Source organism: Meriones unguiculatus, chromosome 11, assembly GCF_030254825.1.
Source record: "Meriones unguiculatus strain TT.TT164.6M chromosome 11, Bangor_MerUng_6.1, whole genome shotgun sequence".
Classification (NCBI taxonomy): Eukaryota; Metazoa; Chordata; class Mammalia; order Rodentia; family Muridae; genus Meriones; species Meriones unguiculatus.
Window position 1 is genome coordinate 108689707 of NC_083359.1, and position 19953 is coordinate 108709659.

General features: G+C 48.0%; 2 long non-coding RNA genes across 3 annotated transcripts; one reads left to right on the top strand and one right to left on the bottom strand.

The window, feature by feature from the left end:
* Positions 1–477: 477 nt before the first annotated feature.
* On the bottom strand, positions 478–7108 carry LOC132646424 (uncharacterized). The gene is made up of 3 exons (XR_009584687.1): positions 6929–7108; positions 6138–6321; positions 478–892 (listed from the first exon to the last, which is right to left on the bottom strand). It is a non-coding gene; the product is annotated as an uncharacterized LOC132646424 (long non-coding RNA).
* Positions 4736–6591, top strand: LOC132646423 (uncharacterized). 2 transcript variants are annotated; one of them, XR_009584686.1, is made up of 2 exons: positions 4736–4885; positions 6222–6591. It is a non-coding gene; the product is annotated as an uncharacterized LOC132646423 (long non-coding RNA). The 2 variants fall into 2 exon arrangements; XR_009584685.1 differs by having other exon boundaries at positions 4737–4855.
* Positions 7109–19953: the final 12845 nt, after the last annotated feature.

The following is a 19953-nucleotide window of genomic DNA, read 5'->3' on the forward strand; positions in this document are numbered from 1 at the left end:
TAGACAGACACGTGTGGACACGTGAAACACGTACGTGCATGCCTGCACAACGTAGGCACCCTTTTGCTAACTGGAAGCATGTCCTTCCATTAACGTCGCTTCATTAACCCTTCTCTTTAGTGGAGTTTAAGCTAAAGTGTTCTGTAGTGTCACGGACAACTTAGCACTCCAGTAGAGCTGAGCTTCTGGCCACATGGCTCCACGAGTAGTGCACGTGCTCCTGCCACTGCCTACGCCAACATGTTCTACAAACAAGTTCATTTGTTGTTTGCTGCAGGAGGCAGCCTTGTGGCAATGGGAGCGGTGGCAGGAAGGGGACACTGAGCCACGTTTCGGACTTTGTTGTGTTCTCATGGCGAAAGAATAGAACAGGGCCATCTTTTCCCTGTTGAGTGACCGGCTATGTTGGAGATTCTGGTCTTATGCCTCTGGCCTAGCCCTCTCCCACAAATACATTTTTGTTTCTCCCTCATTATCTTTTTTGGTTTTATTTTCTATTTTACACATTTCTGGTCTTTTTTATTATCTTAATGGAACGTGTGTTTTAGAATGTGCATGCATGACAGTGTACAGCCAAATACTTAAACACAGTCATGATACCAATTTTAATTCTTTTCCTCTCCCGATGGGTTAATTCCTGGCAGGCTCAGCCAGTTTGTGCGTCTCGTCTTGCAGGAACTCTGCCATGACCAGGTCTGAGGAGCTGAGGATGGAAACTCCAGGGAGGCTTGATATCAGAGGTCCAGGCACGAGTCCCCTTCCAGGGCTGTTCCCTTTCTTGACTTCCAATAACTGGCAGCCACAGACAAGGAAGCAAATGAGGTCCAGGAAAGGCTTTCTAGCTTGATTGATGGTAGAGGTGCACGAGAGGAGGCAGCAGGAAGTATGTGCTCTGTTCAAAACAGGAAGGTTTCAGGGAGAGCCAAGAGACACTAGAGACGACACAGCACTGTCCCTCACCCTGCTTCCTGAGCCTGAGTTGAGTAGGGGTGGGAGGGGAGGCAAGAAGCTCCTGTGAGCTCTTCCCTGCTCCCACATCTCTAGAGCAGTGGATCTCAGCTTGTGGGATCGCCTGAATGCCAGATATTTACATTACAACTCACACCAGCAGCAAAGTTACAGTCACGAAGCAGCCACAGTTACAAAGCAGAAATAACCTTTGGTTGTGTTGTTATGTTATAGGATCACCACATCATGAGAAATTATATTAAAGGGTCTCAGCATTAGGAAGGTTGAGAACCACTGCTGGAAAGGAGGTTGTCTGGTTGGCTGTGTCTTACACGATAGCATCATATCCCAGGAATGAACAAGACAAACCCAAGAGGGACCCTCCCCCAGAACTTGTGCTCTGGCTGTGGCCTTCCTTATGAGGGCTATAGTTAGCAAGTTCCCCCTTGAACATGCTGAACTGTGCAGAAGCTAGGTGAGCAAGTAAATGCACCCCCTGCCTTGGGGTTGAATCCTGGTACTGGTGTGTAGGTCTTCAGGACTGAGGGGTAGCTAAGGGGTGGGCATATGGAGTCTCAGAGAGAGCTAGGCATGTGGGAAGGAAGGCTAGAGAAAGCGAAGAAAGAAAGGGGAAGAGGAAAAACAAGCTGATAGCTGGCTCTTGTAACTCCCATGTCCTACCTAGGACAGGACTCAGGAGTATGGGAATTTTGTGTTAAACCATTTCAGAGTTGTGTGAGAGGATGGGGCACTGCATTTGTTGGCATGGTTTATAGCTCTCAGATGTCCAGGCAGTTGGTGCACTGGCTCCTGGCTATGTTCTGACCCTTCCACAAATGTTAGAACAAGAGTCCTAGGTGAAGCCCTCGCCTAAGCTCTGGTGAGAGGGGACCACAAACGTAGGGACCAGAAAGAACAAACTATTTTGCTGTTCTGACAGCTTCTGAGGTTCAAGAAGACAGGCCAGGTACACAGTAGCGCAGTGCCTCATGGGATGGGAACTCCAGAGCAGCACTCGGAGGCTGTGGTAACTCAGTGGCTGGACTGGCATCACTGAGACGCTGTCACTTCCTTGTCTGGAGATGTGGTTGGTTCTGCTGCTGGCTGCAGCAGCCACACGGCTCTCTCCTTTTTGCCAAGGTGTCTTCCGAGCATCAGAAGGAGAACAAGGTAGGCACTGCCATGCATTTTATTAACCAGCTGTGGATGTCCCAGCATCACCTCTGCCACAGTGGTGAAGCCCAGGCTCAAGCAGAAACAAAATCACAGCCTCCTCTTCACCAGAGAAGTGTCGAAAACACAACGTGGAGGACCCATGGGATGCGAGACGTGGCTTCCTTTGACAAATGCATTCTGTCATAGTGTGCTTTGCTCAACAGAGCGTAACTAGGGACTTGAGAAGAAATCTCATGTCCAAGGTTCCCAGAGGACATGGTGCATTAACTTACATCAAAGAATTATAGTGGCTGGTATATGGAAAAACTCAATAAAGAGCAGCTTCTGTTTCCATCACCACTACCACTATCACCACCACCACCACCACCATTACCACTAACGCTATCACCATTACCATCACCATCACCATTACCACCAGAACCACTGTCACCACCACCACCACCATCATCACCATCACCACCACTATCACTGTCACCACCACCATTAATTAGCATCATCACCATCACTACCACCACCAGCACCATCATCAGCATCACTACTACTGCCATTGTCACCACTGTCATTACCACCATTACTATCACCACCACAGCCATCACCATCATTACTGTCACTGCCACCTCTGCCATCAGCATTACCAACACCTTTTACCCTTCTTTCATCATCTCTGAGAAGCCTGTGGAGATGAGTTGACTGGGAGGAGAGAGGGAACTGTGCCGTGTTTTGGATGCCTCTCTGTATGTTCTGCCCACCTGTTCCATGGTCGGGAGTTCTGTCGTTGCACTGTAGTCAGTCTACGGTCCTTAGCCTGACTGTCACAGTACTGTAGTGCCCCTTTTAGGTTACCCTTGTCTTCGTTAATACATGCCTGAAGCATGAGGGAGGAATACTGGGAGTTCACTTACATTGCCGTGAAGCTGCCAACAGTTTAGTGGGAGGTCAGCATTTAGACTAGAGTTTGTGGCTTGTATTAGAGAATTATGAATTAGTAATTTGGTGACATTGTAAAGTAAGGGCTTTACTTAAGCCCAGGCCCAGTGCATGTAGCAGTGGCTGTGGAGCCTGGAGCTCCACACACACTGGATAGGTACTGCGGCCACTGCCCTAGGTGCCCAGTGCTGGGCCACAAACCCCAAGGGCTTAAATCCTAGTCGTTGCTTTTGCTTGTCAGATGACAACGATTCAGAGAAGATTTAGATGGTGGCTATTTTGGCCTTCTTTAAACACACACACACACACACACACACACACACACACACACACTCCAAAAACATAGTAAACATCATCACAGAACTTCTATTTACTGTTTTAGATAATTCATGTTTTAAACATCAGACTTCTGTGTTTTAGAAAGAGTGTTATCTAAGGTAGTTACCAAACCAGATCATACCAGGAAGTGTTTATTAAAGCAACAAATGATATAAATAATAACCAGAGTAGCTGTAGACTGTGGCTATGAGCTACTAAGTTTCCCCATGTCAGGAACCTCACTTGGCAGGAGAACTGTCTCCCCTCATCTGTGGTTTTGTTTTCTACAGTTTCAGATACATGTGGTCAAGAGCAACCCAAAACCACTAAATGAAAAACCCCAGATGCAGACCATGCGTGTTTTAAATTCAGTGTCGCCCTGGGTCAAGAGATGAAGTCTCTGTTGTTCCTTGCTGGCTGAGGCATGAACCGACCTCTGCCCAGCATTTCCTTACTGTGTCTTCTACCCTCCTGGTAAGTGCTCGGTGGCTCTGCCGTAGTACTTAGATGCACCGCCACGGGGCTGCCGTGCCCCTTGTAGTTACCCCAAGCACAGGGGTAGGGCTGCTGGCAGCTCACACATGCTTACACGAAGCCGCAGTGTGCTTCTCAGGCTGAGAATGTCCGACTTTTAAGAAGGAAAACACGCAAACAAACAAAACGATAACAAAAACCCACACGTGAGGGTTCTTAAGAGTTGCAGCATGGGTGAGTCTTCCAGACAGGAAATCATTAAGAAGGAAAAATAAACTAGTGTGGGTTTTTCTGACATACCTGTGACTGGAAAATTGTGAGTGCAGTGATTACAAGTGCAGAGCTGACACAGAAGACACTATCAGGAGGGCTTGGGATTTATCCCTGAAAAGGGATGGATGCCCTCTAAATTGGTGGTACTCAGTGTTTGAAAATCAAGCAATTTCTCTAAAGGATTCTTCTACAACTATGAATTCTCTCTTATGTTGTTTATTTCATTTTGGGTTAGTGTTCACATCACTCGACTACCCTTGAGGGCACGTGGGTGGTATAGCCAAACCAACTGACATCCTGGTGCTGAGCCAATCTGGCCCAATGATGACAGGCCTCAGTGGCGAAGAGTAGCTAGACTCGCTTCTCTGACCTCCCTTTTGGTCAGTGTTGCTTGCCCCAAGGCTTCAAAAGCACCTGAGGGTGTCAAGAATGCCAGCTAGCTCTGGTTTATGTAACCATGCCTGTTTTGTTTTCAGTTGGGAGGTGAGGTCAAAGGTGAGCTTTCATAGAGGTCTACTCTCCAGACTGGACCTGGGACCTGTCCAAGGAGACAGAGTCCAGTTGACGTTGGATGTTGACCGCTAGTGTCAATGGACAGGGGCCAGTGATGAAATCTTTCTCTGAGGTTTTCTAGGCAAAAATGGAAGCTGAACTATGCGCAGCCATACGTAGCTAGACTTTGTTATTCAAGGAGACCTCGGAACTGAGTGTGTGGGCTCAGTGACGGTGTGGCAGGCAGGTGAGCCTGTTTCCTGGAGTCTGAAATGAGGTAGTGCTCACCGCATGGCCTTCTCTTCAAGCTCTCTTTGTCTGTGGTGTGCGCGTACGGAAATGCCCCTGTGCGCGTGTGTGTGAGTGTGTGCATGCACAGGGACCCGAGGTCTGTGGTGGCTCTCTATCAGGCTCCATCTTGAGACATGGTCTCTCACTGAAACTGGAGGCCACCTCAGCCGACCTGGCTGGCCAGTGAGACTCAGGGATCCCAATCTTCACCTGCCGGTGCTGGCGTTGCAGGCGGTGCCATGGCCCCCAGCTTTTTATGTGAGTGCTGGGAATCTGAACTCAGGTCCTGATGGTTCACCCATAGACCTTTCTCCCAGTCCCGCCTTGGGACTGCCTTGGGAGCCCTAGGCAGTAAAAGGAGTAACAGAAGCAAAGAGCTTAGAGCTGTACACTGCCCAGAGCTGCCTAGGAGATGCTGCTGTCCTTCTGTCCTTGATAGCAGTTGCAGCCACTCAAGAGAAAGGGCTGTGTGGTGGGAACCTTGTCAGGCTTAATGGTATCACATGGAAACTCTGTGTGCTACCTGCTTTTTGTCCCCGGGCCATAGATGAGAAAAGTGACAACATGGAGAAGGTTCATCATCTGCGCATGGTCACACAGTCACGGGGAAGGGTTGTGGAAATGGCACTCAGTGTTGTCTGGCACAAGAGCTTTTGCTTTTCATCACAAGAAAACAAAAGACAAGGCAAGAAATAGCCTTGTCCTCAGCATCTCCCAGGTCCCCTGAGGAGGGTATTTGGGGGCTCTTCCAAGAGCACGACAGAGCTGTGGCTGTGACATCTTCAGGCAGTTTCTTTCAAGGATTCTTTTCTCATTCTAACTAGATTGTGAAAGGTTAAATTCCGTAAAAGTCCAACGCAGTTTTGTAAGCCTTTGTGTAGCTTACGTGCTGTCTTGCGTTAGTGTTAAAGATCTGGTCTTTTAAGGGCACAGAGGTACCTTCAAAATCCGACCAATCGATGTCATTGATTGACTGTGCTGCTGTGTGCAGAAGACATTTCGAGAAGGCTTTCTGTTCCAGCGGGGCCTTCCACTGCTGGTGGCATTTGGGGCTGGAAACTCAGTTGTGTCCCACAGGGGTTTGGGAGGGGTGCTGCATGTGAGGGCAAGCTTGTGTACATTGCTGTGGGAAACCAGATGAATCTGGGGTGCCTGCATGATGGTAAGGGTGGGGATATGAAGTCCCCGAGGCCCCCCATTTCCTCCCTCTTCACAGAAGGCCTGCCCGGCGTGCTCACCTGAAGGCCCGCGAGCACTAGGGTAGAGTTGGCTCTGGTTGTGCTCACTGCTCCTGGCTCCCGAACTTTTCCTTTTTTCCCCAGACCACAACAAGTGAAGATTGACAGCTGGAATGGAAAATCCCACGGTGTGGTCTACAAACACAGACGAGGCCAGAAGTGGGGGAAGATCCTCCTTCCTTCTCTGTTTGTTCAAAGATAAAGAGGCCCATTCAGTCCACATGGGGTCCAGCAATTTAACCATAAACTACATTAATGGATGCCAGAAAGTAACTGCCCTCCTGGGCTGAGTCCAGAGACAGGCACCTCAGGTTCCAAACCGTCTGTGCCAAGTGTCCCCAATTCCTCCCTTTAAAAGTGACCTTTCAAGAATTCATTCTGCAATCTCAGAGCCTATAGATCTTTCTTTTCTTTCTTTCTTGAATTAAAAAAGAAAAGCTTCTTGTATTTCTAATCTTTGGTGATCCTGATGTTTCAGATCTGCCTACAATCCCTGTTCCAAAGACAAAGGTTTTTTTTTTTTTTTCCTTACTGGAATTTTTTCATTCCTTCCCACCCACCCCACCCCCATTCTGTATTTCCTCAGGAAACCATTTAGCTAGAGACAGAGGGAAAGTTTCCCAGCACATTTCACCAGCCCCCACAGACTCACACATGCACAGGCAGCCATCAAGCAGCAAGAACACACGCACGGCCTCGCCCATGAGTATTTCTCCCTGGGGGCAGTCAGAAGGCTTTCACTGCTGTTCACACCAGCTGACCTCCAGGAAGACTGGAGGTTAGTATGTCACCTTTCCAGGCAAAGCCATCACAGAGCTTCCACGGAGGACGCTACGGTGTGCTCTCCCGGGCTCTCCTGGAAGGGTTCTTGCAAAGACAGTCCGGTGGGCTGCAAGAGGAAGGTGGTGGACCCTGATAAAATGTTCAGCCCTTTATTGTGCAGCAGAAGTTTAGCTAGCAGACGGGCTGTCCAGGCCTCTGTCCTCTGTTCTGGATTTGCACCGCTAGGAGGAGTAAATAGGCAGAACCAAAGAGAGCAAATAAAGAACCAACTGTGTTTTTTATTTTTATTTTTGGTGATAAGTGCTATGAAGACATCAAATAATGTCTTACCATAGTGCCCAATTTCTATTGTGTTTGCAAAGAAGTGTCTCTAATATTCCAGAGTCAGCTGCCTGCCACCAGGCTGAGAGATCTGTGGAAGATGGGGTACCTTTGTCCCATCTACAGCAGGGAGACTACCTTCTTCCTCCAATGGTGGACTGAGAATTTCCATGAGCAAAGGTCTGGAGCCACATGGGTTTGCACCAACTCCTGGTTGGACATCATGTGACAAGAGGAAAAAATGCCTGTAGAGGACTTGACAAAGCATTCTCTACTTTATGGTCCCCAACAGATGGAGAGCTTGTGAGAACTATTTCTGAGGCAAAGAACCAGTGATCAGAGTGCTGTGTTTCCAACTCCAAGGAAAGCATCAACTGCAAATCAGAAGGCGTCCTGGTGCTGTTCACGTTTCAGGATTTGCTCACATCAAATCTGAGCTCCCCAAATCCTAGGAGTGTCTGAGCCTTCAGGGAAGGGGGATCTGGGGGAAGGTGTCCCCCATTTCCTGGTTTGAATTCTTACAGTCCCGCTGGATTAGTTGGGGGGAGCCTTGGGAATCCAGCATAAAGTCCTTCTAAGAGCCTACACTCTGCTGAGCAGCCAGCAGATGTCAGTAGCTCATCTGCTTTTGATCCCTGGCGGAGGGACAGAGCCCACCAAAGAGGAAGCCTGGGGCTGACACCAGGTGTTTTTAAGTTTCAGACATGGGCTAAGGAATTGGTCTAGTCATAGTCCAAATAGCAACAGCCCAGGGGACGATGAACTTCAGACAAGACAAGCAGATACATTCATGAAATGGATGTATCTTGCTCTTCATACTTGACCAGGCAGATTTAAAAATTTATTGTTGTTTCTTCGTCAGTCATATTTATAGATACCAGAATTTGTCAGAGAATTAGACAAGCTTTGTTAGGAAAATTTCAAAAGCTGAGGAAAACTACATTTGTTTTTAAGTATGTTTTTCCCCCTTTCTAAAATCCGTGTTTTAAAAAGAATCTTACTAGAATGCTTAGGAAGGAAAGAACAGTCTGAAAATTACAAACAGAATTTCAAGCAGGAGGTCCAAAAAAGATGTGTAAAGGGCAGAAGGCAATTAAGACCAGCCCCTGTGGTTGGTTATTTATTTTACAAAGCCAAAGTAATCCCTCGACCTAATAAATGTGAGACCAAATACCACTGGTGAATTAAACATCAACACAGCTAAAAATGCCTTAGGTTTATGGAGGAGGACTCCTTGCTCGTGTGTTCCCATGGCTTACATGCCTCTCAGATCTATTCCTCAGAAGCCCAGGGCCAGAGGGCAAAGACAATGTAAGACTACATTTATTAATTATTCCCCAAGCAGAAGATATCCATTTAGTGTGTGTGTGTGAGTGTGTGTGTGTGTGTGTGTGTGTGTGTTTGTGATATCCAGTGTCTTTTCCAGTTGTTCTTCACCCTCTTTTAGACAGGGTCTTCCACCAAACTTGTTATTCATCAGTTCAGCTACACTAGTCAGCCAAGAAGCCCAGGGCCCTGCTCTCCCTGGCTCCTCAGCACAAGACAACAGTAACACATTGCCATGTCTGGGAATGTGGGTTCTGGGAATTGAACTCAGGTCCTTGTGCTTGCTGCACTGACTGACCAGGCCGTTTCCTCAGCTGTTGCTCATTCTTTCCTCAGTGAGCCTCTCGTGTTTCTTCTCTGCCTTTTCATTCTTCTGGCTTTGTTGTTGTGGAGGCTGTGCTTGAAGGTCAAATGGTTGACGTCATGGTTGGGCAAGTCTCCGGGCTGGCCCGGAAGAGGAGGGTCGCGTGAATGCTGGTGTGAGGCTCGCAGTGGAAACGCAGCTGGAGTTACGTGTGGACCCAGCCCGAGTCTGGCCTTTGAGTCTGACCTCCGCACTCACCCACTGTGCCGACAGCTCCATCCCCAAGGCTTAGCATGGTCCACGGCCCAGTGGCTGATGATTTACCTACTGGAAGACCATGGGGCACCCTGCCTTTCCTGCTGCTTCTTTACATGTCTTTGAACTGCTGGCCTCATCCTCCTGCATTTCTGGTGGTCACTTCCAGAGCTCTCCATGTTCCTTCCCAGGTCTGTCCTCACTGTTCCCTGGAACTGCCCTCCATCTCATCTAAATTCAGCAAATGCTTCCAGCCCCATCTCCTCACTGGTCCCTTCACCTGTTACTCTAGCTTAGTGTTATTTTATGCCTCTTAATTCCTCACATGTCCAGAATACCACGTCTTTCATTCTTTTAATTAACCACCTGATTTTACACAAATAATTGCATAGGTATAGTTATATAACAATAATTAATATATGTAGCACATTATATTATATTGCCATCTCTATGATATAAGTCTCTTTCTTGCACATTCTCTTTCAAAATACATGAGTAAACTTCTTGAAGTTTGTGGTAAGTTTTAGACTGCGTTTACCAATGGTGTGCTGCCTCATGACAGGCACTTGCTAAATGAGGGCAGAAACAGGGGCTGGGGAGATGGCTCCGTGGTAAAGCGCTTGCCTTGGGAACAGGGGCAGAGCTGGATCCTCAGAACCCAGTAAGAAGCATGTGATGGCCAACCCTGTGATTCAGGCTTCATGGAGGTGGAGGCAGATGAAGCCCATGGGGCCCGCTGGCCAGCTAGCCCAGCTGAGGAGGGATGACCTGAGCTTGTTCTTCCACACATGCACATCCCTCTGCCCAAGTGCATATTCAGGAATGTACACACAGGCACATACACATGACAGGGGGGGGGAGAGAGAGAGAGAGAGAGAGAGAGAGAGAGAGAGGGAGAGAGAGAGAGAGGGAGAAGAAATGTTGAGTGGGTTAATTTCACCTCAGCCTCTATGTCCAGAATAGCCCTCTCAGGGAGGGAAAGTCTGGGAAAAAAGAGAAGCAGGGCAGAGCCCTCAGCTCCTTCCTCACTTATTGCTCTTTTGAGATCCTTGAGCAAAGGCATTTCCCAGGTTGAGCTGCTCCCGAAGGCTGCTGCTCCTTTTGGCAAGGAGGAATGCCAGGCCTCTGTCCCCTGAGGGAAATCTGACCTGCTAATTATATGCAAAGACTTGCTCCCTAAAAGAAAGTCTGACTTTGTTGTCACTGGGAAATGTCAACAAATGGCATTATCTCCGTCTGAGCAATGTCTGGCTGTAGAAGGAGTCAGGTGAGCGGGCACCTTAGCCTCACCAGGGACTTGGCTGGGTGGGTGTGGCAGCTGCAGAAAGCCAGCCTGCAGCTTTGATCTGTGGCAAGGCATTCTTCTATGTCCCCGTTTGTGAGTAGAAGGGGGTGGGTGCTGGGAAGCACAGTGGTGTCCCACCTGGTGACAGCATGAGGACACCATCACCAGTGTCCAGTGCTAGCTTGTCCCTCCTCTCCCTACTGCCTGGATGGGTGGAGGTCAGTGTAAACGCAAAGGAAGCGCTGGTTATACAGGCTCATGGTGGCCTGTGACTTCTGCTCACCCAGCCTAAGTGTTTCTCCACCATCTTTGGTCCTTACCACGGTCCTTTTGAGTCCTTTGCTTCTTCTCTAGAGGAAGCTGGAGCTCAAGGAAGCAAGGGACCATGCCCTGCATTCAGCAGCTCCTCAAGGGTGGAGGTTGATTTTGAGTCGGGGAAAATGGCGCCTGGTCTGGATCCCGGGTTCAGCTTTGCCAGTCTATGCCTCTGCACCTGTGGAGGTTTGAATGTGGAATGTCCCCTAAAGGCCCCGAATCTGAGCTCTTAGTTCCCAGCTGGTAGCACTGTCTGGGGAGATTGTGGAACCTTTCGAGGCAGAGCAAGTGAGTCTCTGATAGTAGGTCTGAGCCTTGCTCAGGTGGCTCCACTTCTTGTTCACGTTTTGCTTCCTAACTGTGGATGCAAAGTGATGAGCCAGCCTCTGGCTCCTGCCTCCATGCTTTCCCTGCTGTGATGGTCTGCATCTCCCTTTTAAGAGTATTTTATCACAGCAACAAGAAGGTAACTAAGGCAGTGTCTCAGAAAGGCCTGTTCACGACCTCTTTATCAGTCTGCGTCTTTTTCTTAAAATGAAGGACCTGAGCAGATGGTTTACAGCTGCTTTGTTTAAGGTGGGCCCATGGCTCTGTGTACACTATTGGGTATGTGTGGCCAAAATTAGGGAGTGCAGGTGTGTAATACAAAAGCCTGGCACAAGAGCAGAGGAGAGGGCTCAGTCAATAAACTGTTTGATTCCCAGAACCCACGTAAGAGTCTGTGAGAGGCAGTGCACACTTCCAGTCCCAGCACTGGGAAGGAAGAGACGGGGATCCCTGCAGCTCTCTGGATAGTCAGTGTAGCCAATCGGTAGGTTCTAGGTCCCATGAAGGCCTCATAATATAGGACAGATTTTGTGGAGGGCATGTCTGTAAAAATGTGATTCATAGTTGAAACTGATGTTCCATGGTTCTGCAACAGCCATTCTGAGGGGACAGAGATTCACTGGGATGCATGAAGTTTGGGACTGGGCATATCTTTGAGTAGTTTCCTTAATCTAGATATGTGATGTTTTTATTTGTGAGTTCATTACAGTAAAGTGATTTAAAAAAAAAAAACATCAAAAAGATGGAGAATTGGTGAAGACATCTGATGTAACCTCTGACCTCCATACCCATGCATGAGTTCTGAATCTCTGTAGGACAGAAGTGTTGTGTTGCTGTTTCCTTTTTATGAAAAAATTCTCTTGAAGCTTAGGAACAAAATTCACGAAGTTTAGCAAGTTCCTGAAACTTACAATCCCCACAAGGCCCTGCCATAAGATTATATACGCTCAGTATTTGATGGGCAAGAGGAAATTTTCTCTTGTCCCCGTTTGTGAGTAGAAGGGGGTGGGTGCTGGGAAGCACAGTGGCGTCCCACCTGGTGACAGCATGAGGACACCATCACCAGTGTCCAGTGCTAGCTTGTCCCTCCTCTCCCTACTGCCTGGATGCAAAGTGATGAGCCAGCCTCTGGCTCCTGCCTCCATGCTTTCCCTGCTGTGATGGTCTGCATCTCCCTTTTAAGAGTATTTTATCACAGCAACAAGAAGGTAACTAAGGCAGTGTCTCAGAAAGGCCTGTTCACGACCTCTTTATCAGTCTGCGTCTTTTTCTTAAAATGAAGGACCTGAGCAGATGGTTTACAGCTGCTTTGTTTAAGGTGGGCAGGCAGCTCCAGGGATGCATTTTTTGGTGAGCCCTTAGAGTTTTGTTCATGCTGGGGTGGGCTGTTCAGTGATGCAGCCACCTCATGTGTCACTCACATCCTATACGTGACTCGAGTAAACTTACTGGTTCACTACACTAGAGTTGTGTGGAATCACTTGTTTTTGTCACTGGTGCCCTATGTGGGGTGAATAGACATTTGCTTAGTTCCCCACAGGAAAAACACACTATGAGAGTTCTTCAGTGGAAGACAGTAAGCAGTGATACAGATGGAGAAACTGATGACAGGTGCAAAGAAACTCTACCAGACAACAGGGTAAAACCCAGAAAGCCTGTCTGCAGTAGCTAACTGTGTTCAAATATTCACATATCACAACTTAAAAGTTACACTTTTAAATTCCCTGCTAGGAAGTGATACCACAGCCAGAAGAGAAAAGCACGATGATTTTAATGTAAAAAGTTACTGGGGCTGGGCGTGTAGCTCAGTGGTAGAGCACGTCCTTTATGCATGTGGTCCTGCTTCACTCCCTGTCAAAGAAGCAAATGGAAGAAGACAGAGGAATTATTTGCTGTAGAGTTGGGGGAGGTTGGCTAAGAGTAACTAAAAAGAACCCGAGAACACAAGGATAGCACTGGTCAGCAGCAGCCGTTACACTGGAAGTTGAGGCGGAGGTCTGAGGGATATTTCCCTCTTGTCTATCTTCCCCTAAGAACTGAGGCCCCGAGCATGCTGGTGAGGGTGTTGAGGCAGAAGTGTCCCTCTAGACTCTTAGAGGTATTAGCCCAGGGCAGACCTGAGCTGTGGCTGCCCATATGCAGTGCTGGAGCCTGGCATTGCAGAAACCATGGCTCTTCTGGATCTAGGTGCTGTAAGACCCTACATGCTCAGGATCTAGTGCATATAGGGAAAGATGTTCAAGATCCAGGGCACACATGGGAGGATGCTCAGGATCCAGGGCACACAGGGAGGAGCTGAATGCTTTAAAAAATGTCTGTGGTTAGGACTGCAGAACCACAAGTCAGGAGCCAGAACCCAGATGGAAACCCCCTTTGTGTTCCATTTGACTCCGAATTAATGTGGTACCATCTGGCAAAGGAAAACAATTGAAAGGCTCCAGATCCATTTTCTTAATGGTGAAGGGTGAACTTGGAATGGAAAGGTCATGAGTTCAGAACTGGTGCACTGTAGAAGAACATTAACCATAATTTACTGTGTATGAGTAACGCCTCGGGAAACCAGTCTTGGGGAATTCCCCACACCCCATATTCTGGCTCAGGGGTTTTGAGAGGCATGCCAGGTAGTCTGGATGTGTGGACTGCTCAGTTATTCCAGTAGTCCCCTAATTGCTGCTGTGTTTCTTGTTCCCATATCACTTGTTTTGCACACAGCGGTTACATTAGTCCACTACCTCGCTCCCCATCAGGTTAGAAAGACCATAGCAATGAAGTACTCCTAAAGGATACATGTTCACTCATCTCATGTCTTGGAAGCTGGAAGTCCCAGGCTGAGCACCTCCGTCTCTGTCCTCTTGGATATGTTATATGGTGCAGAGACAGACATGTACTTGAGTAGACACAGGAGGATCTCCTGCATGAGAAATGGTCTTGCTGTGTAATAACATAGTCTCTTGAGAACCAGCTCACTCCAGCAGTGTGGCAATGGGTCCTTTCTGTGGGCAGCATCTTCAGTGGCCCAAGTACCATGGACCAGACCTCACCCCCTAAAGGCAGAAAACATGTATATCCAAAAGATTTCTAACCAAAACCTTTGGTATCCAAACCCAAGTAGCCAGGAGGGTTAAATGGAACTGAAGTATGAGTTAGAACATGGCCTTCCTCTGCTGATGGACAAGGGACTTAGCTCTCTAGAGAAAATCTCCCATCTTTTCAGGGACCTGCATGATGTTTGCTGCTAACTGCCCTCACCCTTTGCCCGGATGAAGCTGCGTTCAAGCAGGCCAGGTGCAGCCAGCCCCAGGATGATCGCTCTTATAGCCTCTTCCTCCTACTGGCCACCTCTCCCAGATTCCTGCTGGTCCACACCCTCCCTGCTTCCTGATCTTGGTTCAGATGATACCTTCTCTGAGATTCCTTGCTTTACTCCTTGGCTTAAAGTTCCAGTCTTCTTCCCATGCCCCGAGCCCTGGCGCTCTGCTTTCAGGGTTGGGCTTTCTCCACACAGCTTACCACCGCTGTGCGCAGCATGTCCCACATGCTTATTTTGTTCATTTCTCTTAGTATTGTGACGTAGAACACAAGCTCATGAGAAGACCTTTCATCTCTCTGTCTTATTTATGGCTGTACTTGCTGTGACCTCGAATGATGCCTAGGACCCTGTTGCTCAGTGTGTGGTGGGTGAATGGACACATCCTGCACTCTGAAATGTCTCTGTGGAGTTTATGGATTGAGGTAGCCATGGCCAAGGCAGTTCTCAAATTCTTTGAAATCCCATACGTGTACACTAGCACGGGCCTGTGATAAGGCCAGCACTTTGTGAAAATAGAGCCTTCTAGAACAGTGGGGGCAGAAACTCCTGAGGACACTCCAGTGTCCATTCAGAAGTGTGGAAAAACAGCCCAGCACACTGAAAACAACACAACAGCACTTTGGAGAGGGAAAAGCATGACTATTCAAGATGATAATGTGTTACAAAGACTGAGTTCTTATCCATGGTTTTTGTTCTTCAAGCCTCCGGGGGCTTCCAGAAGACAAAACTCCAGATGGAAGTGAGGCTGCTCTGTCTGCATGTCTGTGTTCTTTCCAGAGTGAGCTCTCCCTGTTCCTGAAGGCAGGAAACCTGTCTGTGATTGGCATTTCCTTCAGGCTTTGGAAATTGTCTTATCACTGCTGGGGTCAAAGCCTTCTGCTTTCTCTTAACACTGAGAACTGAGCTAATTCCAAGTGTGGCCTTGCTGAGTGAGTCACATCCCCACCCCACATGATTTGGATCATTTTTAGCCAAGGACAAAGAAGAATTTCTCAATAACTTATTTAAGGAATGGGCAGAGAGCAGAGAGAGTCACCCTGAGATTTGAGCTGGTTCCTGCAGAATCAAACGGGGAAGCAAATAGGTGTGACACAGGGGTCTGTGCGTGAGGTTGGAGAGCCGACTGTCTAGAACAAGTTCTAGTTCTGTCTTCATGGAACAAGTCAACAGAGGGCTGGAGAAACTGCTCCGCGACAGAGAGCCTGCCCAGCATGGCCCCCAACTCAATCCTCAATGCCTCCTTGCCACCCCCTGCCCCCCAACAAAGAAAGCCGAAAGAAAAACCACCACTTGTGCTTGAAGGCAATCAGAGTTGTTTTAGTTTCACTGGATCAGTTAGGACATCCAGGCAATTCAGTGCAAGCATGAGTACTCTGTTTACTCCAAGGACTTAGAGTGCATCTACAACACACAAAGACCTCCTCCCTGTTGTAAGATGTGGTCTGTCTTCCAAGAGCTCTTCCTATTCACCTCTCAGCATGGACTACTTGCATGCAGACAACCTTGCTTGACATGTCTCCTTCGGTGCTCCATAGATAGCTCCTACTTAACACATCCCCAAACCTGCTCTGATTTCTACATCGCTCAACAAATAAAAGTAACCCCCCTTTCTCAGCTATCCCAAACTGAAAATCTTGGGATCGTCATATCTGGGGTATCAGCATATCCCAGTGGGCTCAGTGCTAGATTGCTTGCTTGACATTCTCTGGCATTGGGGTTCCATCACCAAATAAAACCAAAATTAAAAAGCCTATGCTTAGATGACACCTTTCATTATTTTTCCTGGCCACCATGGAAAGTATCAATGACCTTAGCCAGCTTCTGCTATACATGGTGTAAACAGTAACGGGTGTAACACAAGTCTTCACCCCACTTCCTATTGCTGTGTCTACACTGAAGTCTGGTTATTGGTTCTGCCACTGATGATGTGACCTTGTGTGTGTTTATTTGCTTGTTATCTGTATGTCTGTCTACACTGAAATAACTACGAGGGCCAAAGAACCCGGCCAGCTGCCCTTGCTAGTGTCTCCAGTGGCCTAGAACACCTGTCCAGATGGGTGTGACTGAAGAAAGTCCTTAACCAGACAGAGGTTGGTGGTCAATAGGCTGTGCGTGAAGAATCACTGTGAATTCAGGGGGCTCGACGGGCCTGTAAGAAGACTAGCTCAAGACTCAGGGAGATGGCCCAGTGCATGGAGTGCTTGCCATCCAGCTGTGAGGACCTGAGTTTGAATCTCCAGGGTCTGTTTAAAGCCAGGTATAGCAGTGTCCATCTCTAATCTCAGAACTCCGCACAGGTAAGGGACAAAGAGAGGTGAATCCCTGGAAGCTCAGAGGTCGCATAACTTGGTGAACATAGTGGTGGAAGAGAGGCCCCATCTCAACTGAGGCAGAAGGCAAGGACTGACCGTCAAGGTCCTCTCACTCAGGAGCCATGGTTTGCATGTGCTTTCACTCACACTGGCCCCTCTCGCACCCCCCTAACACACACACACACACACACACACACACACACACACACACAGACACGGTGATGGTGGATATTGAGATTTCATTTTCTTTTCTTTTTGAGACAGAGTGTCACAACATAGCCCTGGTTGTCCTGAAACTTGCTCTGGAGACCAGGCTGGCCTCAAACTTCTAGAGATCTACCTACCTTTGCCTCTTTGGTGCTGGGATTAAAGGTTTGTACCACTATGGCTGGTTAACAGCCACAGATCTTTTGAACAGAGTGAGAGAAAGAACTGTTTCATAGACAGAGGAAGCAAGAGTTCTCCGTAGATGACTTGGATCAAAGAGGCTGAATGTTCCATGTTCATGACCAGTTTGGAGCCATGCCTGCTGGCTCTGTGTCACTGTGCACAATATTTAATATTGCAAATTCTTATGTTTTTTGTTTGTTTATTTGTTTGGTGTTTTTTTTTTCTGCAAGGTAGAGTTAATAAAACCTACTTTGGAATTTCACTAAGCAAATACGTTTAAAAGTACTCAGTGTGAGAGCTGGATATAACAAGTACTCAGTAAATGTCATAGTTGTCATTCTGTAGTACAAAATAATCAAACACTGCTGGCCCTACCCTCAGCAGCACTGGGCTGGCTTGAGTTTGGGATTGTAGGTGATTTGGGTTTGGCAATGAGCAAGCATTACCATATAAAAACACATGGAAATTAGTGCATTAAACAAAGAACTAGATCAACCTAGTTGTGCTTCTCCTGCATTGGGTCAAGTCTGAATAGCTGATGGTCCTTCTGATTTCTATTGGCATATCTACTTGGCCCTCCTTAAACCAAAGGCAAGAGGCCATGTTCTAAGGATGTGTGTGGGAGAAGGCAGGGTCCAGGATGCCTTTGCTGTGAAGTGGACGGGGTGCAGATGCTCAGGCACTTCTGGGACGGAGGCTTCACTGCAGAGCTGAGTGGAGTCTAATCCAGACTTCCTGGTATGCTGGAGGAAAGGAAACAGCAGGTCTTTCTGCCGTGGCTCCAGCCTTTGAGAAGAGGCAGAGTCTAGACGAGGGCTGCTGAGAGAACCTGGGTTCTGTCACGTGGAGGCTGAGGGTTCTGTGCTGTCAGGGGGAGAAGTACAAGCCCGCGTTCCTTGAAGGTTCTCTAGTTGGAGGTTGCAGCTGGGGCTCAGTTGGAAGGATTCTTGCCTGGTGTGTGCAAACCCTGGGTTTGATATCCAGCATAAGCTGGGCCTGGTGCCACACTCCTGTAATCCCAGCACTCAGGAGTGGGGGTCAGGAGGATTGGCAGTTCAAGGCCAGCATGGGCTACATGAAACCTTGTTGCAAAATTAAAAAAAAATTTAAAATGACAAAAACCATAATAGAGTGTTTTAGGTGGAATACTTAAAGAGTGGAAAAACAGGGGCAATTAATTTTCTTGACATGCTTTGTAATTCTTTGTAATGTTGACATTTCTTCCATGTTTAGATGATATTACTTTGTAGTATTTGTTGGCTATCTATTATGCCTAGGTGTAACAGTAGGTATTTAAAATTTTCCTTCAAAATACTCAAGGAGTGTCATAGAGAAAATACACAAATGTTATTAATAAGATAATTTATATTATTTTTTCTTCTGCTTCTTGCATTTACCTTTCATCACCAAGGGCACTTCCAGTTATGAGACACCTCCATTTGGGCTGGCTGTCTCTCCTGTGCCTGGTGGTCACCTGTGGCTGGTGGCCACTGCATGCCATAGGACAGCTAAAGATCTCCCAAGTGACCGCTCCAGGCAGGGAGATTCCGCAGGTGGCTTCCTAGGCCAAGTCTCTTCCCTCCTGTCTTATCACTGTCCCCTCGGAGAGGGCCTCACCTTGACCTGGTCATTTCCTGCCAGGGTAGTCCTTGATGCTGCCAACCCTTCCCAGAAATGGAGTGGTTTCCAGCAAAGACAGAACCTATTGAGAAATGCATAGGGGCAGGCAGTGAGCCACTTGGAGGACACTCGGGTCACCCTCCAGAAGCTGTGTGGAGGCCTGGCTGGCTGGTCACTGGAGGGCTGGGCTGAGACACTCTCAAGGTTAGTGGAGGCCTGGCTGGCCGGTCACTGGAGGGCTGGGCTGAGACACTCTCAAGGTTAGTGGAGGCCTGGGTATTCCATAACGCTATGGAAAGCGTTATGACTTGGCTTCCTTCTGGGAGGATGACCTTTGCGAGCTGAAGTGTCCTGCCTTACAAAGTCCTTCCCAACTCCCTCCCCAGGCCTGTCCTCCATTCTCCTTCCCCCTCAGAGTGGCCCTGTGCTACTCTCCTCTCAGCCAAGGGGAAATCAAGAAAAGGAGCCATGCTTACCTTGCCTGGGGAGACTTACCTAGTACATTTGTCAGCAATGGAGCTCAGCTGGAACATAACTGGTGGCTCCATTTGTCACAGGCTGTGCTTCTGTATTTTGAAGATTTATTTTTCCCAATGAAGAATTGTCTAAAGAGGTCTAATGAGCCTTGAGGGCTCTTGTTTGCTTTCAGAGTTTGCATCTAATGTGAGCATCTCTGCAAGGCAGGCTTGCCTCTCTGGGCTCAGTGATACCCACTGTGAGGGGGGTGAGGGCAAAGGCCAGAGTCATTTTCATTCTCAGGGTGCACGTGGCCTTGGGATGCCCAAGTTCTTCCATTCATCTCCCACCCGGGGTGCTTACATTTGGGGATGTTTAGTTAAGATGATATTTTTCTTTATGCTTATAATGATTTGCATAATCTTTTGTTTGTGGAGCTGACAAAGTGCTCTCCAGGCAGAAGAGAAAGGCATGGTCCACACAGATGAATTGAGTGGCTTGGAAGCTGCTGGCTTCCCCATACAGCCCCCACCACTCCTGGCCTTCCTGCTTGCTTTCCTCTACTAGGTGTGTGTATGTGAGGTCTTTCTGTTTAAATGGCACTGATTTTCCAGTTCTCTGGATATGAGGAATAGGATAGGCAAAGGTAGAGAGAAGGAAGTGAGAGACAGAAAAAGAAAGAGATGGTACAGCAGAAGGCAAAGGGTCGGGGGATAAGACGCTAGGTAATCAGAAGGAAAGAAAGGGATGAAGGTTATGTGTGTGTGTGTGTGTCTGTGTGTGTGTGTGTGTGTAAACACCCATGTGTCTGG